An 8,340-nucleotide genomic window follows, 5' to 3' on the forward strand; every position below is an offset into this window, starting at 1 on the left:
CATCGAACTCGTTTGTGAGAAACCATTTCTGTTGCAGACGACTTCCCGCACCGACAGCATCATATCACCTAGTGTTAAATAAAGCGATCGTTCGACCAGCGACCATCAACACACTCACAAAATAAAAGATTAATGGAACCGGAAGCTCGGGTCAGAGTACCGAATTTTTTTTACGGATAGTTGCTTATATCTATGTGCTGTCTTATTTCAGTGCGCAAAAGAGCGATGTTCTTAGTAAAACTCTTGGATTCACAACGTATGTCTTAACAAAACATAAAGATATTGGTTATATGCTACAGAATAGGCTATACTCAATAACCGCTCGTTTACATGGGCACAATATATTATTATATACACGCAATTTAAATAATAATATATTGTGCCCATGTAAACGAGCGGTTATTGAGTATAGCCTATTCTGTAGCATATAACCAATATCTTTATGTTTTGTTAAGACATACGTTGTGAATCCAAGAGTTTTACTAAGAACATCGCTCTTTTGCGCACTGAAATGAGACAGCACATAGATATAAGCAACTATCCGTAAATTTTTTCATTCTAGCCCTAATCAAATAATTACGAGGTTCTCTGTTTTCCCATATAATGGGTTGCACGGATTGGTACCACCGTTTCTAAAGGATATTGGTGGGATATTACTATTTATGTACTACTATTTATGTATTTACTATTAAGGGTAAAAGGATATTCCTATTTATGTGCGCGATATACGATCTTGCTGAGGATTCACCTTGGTGAAGGTGAACTCGAAATACTTATCGCTCCGATATCTCGAAAATATTCCTAACACTTACGTCAGCAGAGAAATTATGCATAGGAAATCACATTTTATTCGAATTGTGCATTTTTTTAAGCGAGAACGTACTCAGAAATGGATTTCTTTATTTTTACGATTCCTCGGTATCCGAACGTCGGTAATGTTGTTATCTAATAAAGTTATATGAATTTTTTGTTGCCGTTGGTTTGCGCTAGATAAGAACATAAGAAGAAGTGTTTGGCGCTAAACGAAATATATCCATATCAGGTTCGTAGTTAAGTTATTTTGCCTGGAGGAACAAATTAAAGCCATGGGCGGTTTGCGTTCTGGACAGTCGCTTTCCGGGCAATTCGCCGTGGCTGATTTTACGCTATACAATTGAATGGTTTGTAGAGCGTAGACGTAACAGTTGAGTAAGCGGTGTCAAGTACGGTTTTATTAGCTCATCTGACATAGTCAGATGCAGCTTGTAGAATCGCATGAGCGTGCGTCCGTCCGGCCGTGCGTCCGTCCGTCCGTCCATAAAATGTACTTTCCGCTGACATGCGAAGAGTAAGTGTCGGATAAATTTTTGACCCTCAAGAAGAGGGTTAAACATGGATTTGTTGACTGTTAACAAAGGACTGAACTGCTTTTGCTATTGTGGATGTAAGGCTACAGTTGCACAGTTCAATTGCAAAGGCAAATGTTTGTTGAACAAGGTTTACGCTCCTTAAATCATATTATTTTCTAAAGCAGTCTGTATAAGCACCCTGAGTATAGCACCCTGTATTAGCACACTGTCATGAACCCTGAATGCTCGCGTGGGTAGGCGAAACAGGGGGGAAACCCATTACGCATGCATGGGGGTGAACTGGCACTATTCTAATCATAATTATTGCCTGGCAACCTGCAATGCAGATGTGTTAACTCACAGCTGAGCGAAATTCTCGCTTGCCTGAATATACTTGGATTTCAGCAACTCAATGGAGTGAGGTTATCACGCACGAAGGGTGATGCCATCTTTGATTATTGATGACACTTGCACGCGCCATCTGCGGTAACTGCTTTTGCTATTAGAGCTCCCTCCACCTGCCCCCTCCCCCCACTCTCCCCCAACCACCACCACTACGCTCGCGCTCGACGCATATCTATGATAACATGTTAATATAGCAAAGTCATTAAAGTTACGCAGCTGTATCTTTATTACTGTACTACCGGTATAGCAAAGCCTAGCTATCATAGATTTTAAATCTGTATTAATTAGTAGTATCCTAGATATATATATGCTCTAAGCGCGAACGCGGTGGCGGGAGGGCGCACTTGATTCGGTTGCCAGTGAGTTTATCAGAAGAATACCCGGCTACAGTAGAGTCCCTATATACAGAGAGTTGCGCCATGACGAGTCGGAAAAAATCGGTCACGTGATCGCTGCCGGCATGTTGTTTCCAAATGGATCAACACCGCTGCCGCTTAAGTACAGCGCTGTATGGATACGCTGTACAATGGTCCATAGTAATTAATTAGACTAATCGTGCTTCAATAAACTCAAGATTAACAGAGATTATAGCTAAGACATGTGTCTATGTGTAGCTAGATTTATAGAACTGCAAAACAAATATTACAGCTGCGAGCGAGTGGAGAGTGGAACGCATTTATCTTGTGAATTACAGTTGTCATTATTCTTCCCAAATGACTAGCTGCTGTGTTTACACTAAGAAAGTGTACAATTAAGCTATCATATGGCGCGAACGATTTGAGTTACTTTTCTAGAAATCTAGATACATATAAACACATGTGTTATCTATGATCTCTGTGATTCTTGAGTTTATTGAAGCGCGAGTGGTTTAATTAATTAGCAAGTGTCTTACGCGCGGTATCGGCACAGGCTAATATCGCACGGCTATTGGCGGTAAGAAAGTGTACATTAAACTATCATATGGCGCGAACGATTTGAGTTACATTTCTATAAATCTAGCTACACATAGACACATGTCTTAGCTAATAATCTCTGTAATTTTGAGTTTATTGAAGCACGATTAGTCTAATTAATTACTACGGACCATTGTACAGCGTATCCATACAGCGCTGTACTTAAGCGGCAGCGGTGTTGGATACATTTGGAAACAACATGGCGTCAAATCCTGAGTTGGCGCAACTCTCTGTATATAGGGACTCTAGGCTACAGTACACGTCAGTTGAGCGCTGTCGCTTTGCGGCACTTGTTATAGACGCAGATGAACAGCACAGTCAAAACAGTGTGCGCGTACTCATAGCGGATTCCGGCGTCTCACTCGTTGTCCCCAAAACCTCTTTTAAACCGTCCGCATCGTCGTCGCGACCTGTTTAGACTTCCACTAACTTATGGCGCGAGTCGTGGGTACAACGACCGGTCGCGACCAACGTACGACGGTACCAGGTAGGAGCGGCGAGCACCGTGTACGATGCCCGCTTAATGATGGCCGTTTGATAAACTCCGTCGCATTCTTGTTAAAGTTAATGTGTTCGTACCATTTTGAAATGCATTCTGTGCCAAATTCCCTATGTCTCTATCTCAAAGCTAAAACACCGTACTACATTTCACCCCGCACTAAGAAAAGTCGATGAAATCGGCTTAGCCCAGTCTCCTGACTGGAAGAAAACCCTCAATAAATTTTTTCCCAAATGGCTTATGTGAGCTACCGACAGTGTGAAAGGCCGTACTATCATCGTAACATGTCTGATTGTAACTGTAACCGCTTAAGTATATAATAATATCATACTGAAAACATAACCACAACCGCACAATAGCATAATTATAGTCAACCCGCAACCGTAACATTATATCACATCGTGTCTCCGTAAAAATGCACGTGTAATGTCATCGTTCTGATATACTGGTAATCACTATGGTAATACTAATAACATAGTATCCGCGTACAATCGTGGAAATCATATTGTGTCCCCACGGAAGGACACCACGTCGAACCGTCACCAATCGCCTACTAAAACCGCGTACAATAGCTAAACAATCGCGTATAAAAGTCAAACATTACGTACAATATTTTGGAAAGAAATCGCGTACTATAATTTTTTTTTTTTTTAATCGCGGGTAATACGTGACAATCGAGTACAAAAGTAAAAAATCGCGTACAAAAGTTACAATTCGCGTATAAAAGTGATAATTCGTGTAGAAAAGTTATAAATCTCATACAAAAGTAAAAATTCGCGTAAAACGTTATTCGCGTAAAACGTTATAATTCGAGCATGACCGCCTCTTCATAAAGGAATAATATTGTAAACAGGAATGAGCGTTCATGTTGAAATGATGAAGTAGATCCAAATCCAGAACTTGTGTGGTAAACTGTACAACCTTTAATATCTTAGACACATCACATCTCCTTACACACAGACAAAGAACGCGCACACGCACATACGCGCGTGTGCCTCCTTCCGCGACTCGAACCCGAATCCTCCCTACCTACATCCCTGTCCTATCTATTACCCCCAAAACCTTCTACAAACATACTGCCCGCACATGTAAACGTTCTCACAGACCGCGTCCTACCCCCCATTTCACAATGACCCTCTAATCTATCTAACCTAACCACGTCTACCATTCTCCCTAATGCATCAATGTAGCCGCGCATCTTGTTGCGCGACGCTCTGTCTAGCTAAACTATGGCTAAAACAACTACCAGTCTATAGCCTCGCTGACTACTTCATGTAACACGTGTAAAGGACATGTTACATTACGTCGTACGTACGTACGTTGTGTCATTCAGCGACACATGACTAACTATACCTGCTACATCGACACCATACCTACTAACCATACATACACACATAGGCCTACTATCCTGTAAGCTTGTGAAACAACTGTATCGGCCTTTATTATTATAAATATTGTTCCGCTCTGCAAGTAGCCTTAAGTATCTCAATAACATAACATGCACCTTTTGGATAAAGGATAAGAAATATGGTGCATGTATATATACAGTATTTCACTATTACCTTGTATATTACACGCTGTGGTTTTTAACTTTATGCCGACACAGTTTGTTTCACTCACCGTTTACGTATTTTCGTCTCGTTCAGCTCTTGTTCCTTGTAAGTTGCGTTATTGTTCCGTTCTTCTTTGCTTCGTCGCTTCTTCCTCTCCATCGTTACAGCCGGTGATGATATTATACTAGCGTGTACCTTACGTTGTTTTGCATAACCCAGTCCGTTGTCACGTGCACCAAATGTAAGAACGTAGTTTGTATGTAATAATTTAGAGTAGAAATAATCAAGAAGAAGTATAGTTTTGTGTTCACTAAAGAAATATATTGTTTACAAACCCCAAACAGTCCTCACGTCACGTACGTCTTCCAGTTCCAACCGTACCTTCAAATGCGCTCCAGATACTTATATATCACTCTCTCGTCCAATCACTGGCAAACGCCTTTCTACTCCAACCAATCACACACCACCACTCTCTCTCTATTCGAATAATTACGCGCGAAAGGCACATCTGTCTCGCAGATGTGTACGGCGTCTACTAGTCCCAACCTTGCTATTTCTCATCTGTATGCTAAACGCCGAACCCTTCTTCTATGTACAACTAAATCTATCTACAATTACAAATTCAATCCGACATGTGTAAAACAGATGTTACAATATGGTATTCGCGTACAATCGTAAACAAAAATATGTTCAAAAAAACGTCTGCATCCTAACATGTTAACCACATGTAACACCTCTCTACCAAAATGCTCTGCTCGTCTTGAAATGAAAAATACCCGTTTACTCACTTCAGAGAAATTAATGCCTGGTAGGCGGTGAAACATACATACATACGTATATTCATTCAGATAGGCTGTGAAACAACTGTGTCGGCCTTCAAATTTGTTCCGTGTTTCGCAAGTATGAACATCGAAATAACATAACACGCATACCACGGTTGACTGCGACGCATTAGTACAACATGTCACAGATCACAGCAGCTAAGACAGCACCCGATATATCAGCTAGATAAAGGGTCTACCGCTGGCGAGCAAACGAGAAAGAGCGCAATGGATGAACGACACTGCAATACGTATTACGGGTGAGTGAAGCAATCTTGTGTCGGCAGCTATTCTCAATTTTCGTAATTAAACTGGAAACTAGTTTTCAAACTGCATGTTTTACAATACACGAGTGTGTTAGCGAAATACTAAAGCACTTTTCCTACCTATAATTTCCACCCAGACCACCACCCCCACCACCTCCGCCTGGCTTACGAGTTTCTAAACTGCGTCGTACAATGCCCCAATTCGTACCTAAATACGTAGAATAGTACCAATCTGTGTAGTTAAGAATGCGTCAGGTATATACGCATTTACGTGCCGCAGGAGGCAAGGTTGGCTGTTATGAAGCCATGACGACTCAAGGTATATAGTCTTAAGGGAATGAGTCGAGGTGCTAGTTAAACGCACCAGTTAATGTGAGAGAGCGGGAGATACTCCCCTACCCTCGCTGAAAATGGTCCACGAAAGTAAAAGTAAGACGATATCGAGAGTATTTCGAAATGACGGTACTTTAACGAGGCCAGCAGAGCCCGGGGCCTATAGTGTAGCAGCGCAGCGAAATACACTCGGCACGCCATTCAATTGTAACCGTTGAGGGCACCTACGTGGTCATTTTATTCTTATATACAGGGGTTAAAAATGTCACCCATGTTAGATAAATTGCCACTCACATTACAGTGTAAGGTTCACTGGGAATGTTCCCCTAGGGCCCAAAACACCCATCCCCATTTACCTGTTTTATTCTTAAAAGTGCATGTTTTGTTATGTTGATGTTCATACTTGCGAAACACGGAATAAATTTATAATAATGAAGGCCGACACAGTTGTTTCACCAACCTATCTAAATGAATGTATGTATGTATGTATGTTTCACCGCCTACCAGACATTAATTTCTCTAAAGTGAGTAAACGGGTATTTTTCATTTCAAGACGAGCAGGGCTCTTTGATAGAGAGGTATTATATCTGGTTACGAGCATATGATCCAGACGATGAGGACAATGACCCGGAAGACGTGCAGCATCTGGAAGAATTACACCGACAGATGCTACAATGCAGTCTGCCCGACGACCGACCGCCTCCACCGCCACCACACCACGCGGACCCCTTCGCCGAGGTCGCGCTCGAGCGCATACGACGTCGGTTTGGAGGGGGCCTACGTGAATGGTTGCTAAGTTGGTTCGTTGGTTGCTGGTTATCGTGGTTTAATCATTGAGCTGGACAAACCTCTCCCCTCTCAAGCTAACGGGTTATGGCAGTAGTAGCGAAGTGAGCAAACGGGTATTTCTCTCATGTAAATTATGGTCAAATATTCATTCTCTATCAATTTTTTTTTCTTCACTTTTTCACGTTTTCACGTTCTTTTATACGCGAACTATAACTTTTGTACGCGATTTATAACTTTTGTACGCGATTTGTAACTTTTGTACGCGATTTTTTACTTTTATATGCGATTGTCACGTATTATCCGCGATTAAAAAAAATATTGTACTCGATTTTTCAGTTATTATACGCATTTTTGTGGTAGGCGATTGGTGACGGTTCGACGTGGTGTCCTTCCGAGGGGACACAATATGATTTTTACGATTGTACGCGGATACTATGTTATTAGTATTACTATAGTGATTACCAGTATATCAGAACGATGACATTACACGTGCATTTTTACGGACACACGATGTGATGTAATGTTACGGTTGCGGGTTGACTATAATTATGCTATTGTGCGGTTGTGGTTATGTTTTCAGTATGATATTATTATATACTTAAGCGGTTACAGTATTTACAACATCATTATAAATCCTATAGCCTTATATCTGGTACTCGGTAGGAACGGTCTACTTCGTGACTAACCTTTGCTGATATGTGTTCTTCATTGTACACGCTAGCCAAAACCACGGGCCCAGGTCTGGAGTCAGAACATTTGCTTTTGGAGAGAGAGATTTGCCGAACTTCTCTATGGTTTCCGCATTCGGCCAGCACGATTGGTGAGGCATGCAGTAGTCTTTACCGCTCACCATACATACCATCACGGCGATCGCCACTAGAACTATCTTAGCAACCATTCTCTCATCTGTCGTACACATACAAGGATGCCAGCTTAATATAAATATATATATTTGTTTGTATATATATATACAATATATATATGTAGATATTGGCGATAATTCTTGTATACACACAGCTACATGGATTGTTTCGAAAGTGAGAATGGCGCTATCACCAGACGAGGTATATGATCCTGTTTCACGACCAAAAGGGCATGTTAACACAACACACCTATGATAACGAGTTGAACAGAAGTATGTCAAGATGGTCAATGTTGAAAGGGGTGATCAGCAACTACCGAATGCAAGCATACAGTGCATGTCGAAATTATGTTATTTATGTATATTGTAATGCGTGAATAAACATTTTTGTATTTGAATTTGAATTTGAATTTGAATTTGAATTCGAATTCGAAACAGTGTGCGCGTACTCGTTAGCGGACGCCGGTGTCTCTCCCGTTGTCACCAAAACCCCTCTTTTTTAAACCGTCCGCATCGTCGTCCGACCTGTTT

Source organism: Priapulus caudatus, unplaced genomic scaffold (genome assembly GCF_000485595.1).
Source record: "Priapulus caudatus unplaced genomic scaffold, Priapulus_caudatus-5.0.1 Scaffold14, whole genome shotgun sequence".
NCBI classification, from domain to species: domain Eukaryota; kingdom Metazoa; phylum Priapulida; class Priapulimorpha; order Priapulimorphida; family Priapulidae; genus Priapulus; species Priapulus caudatus.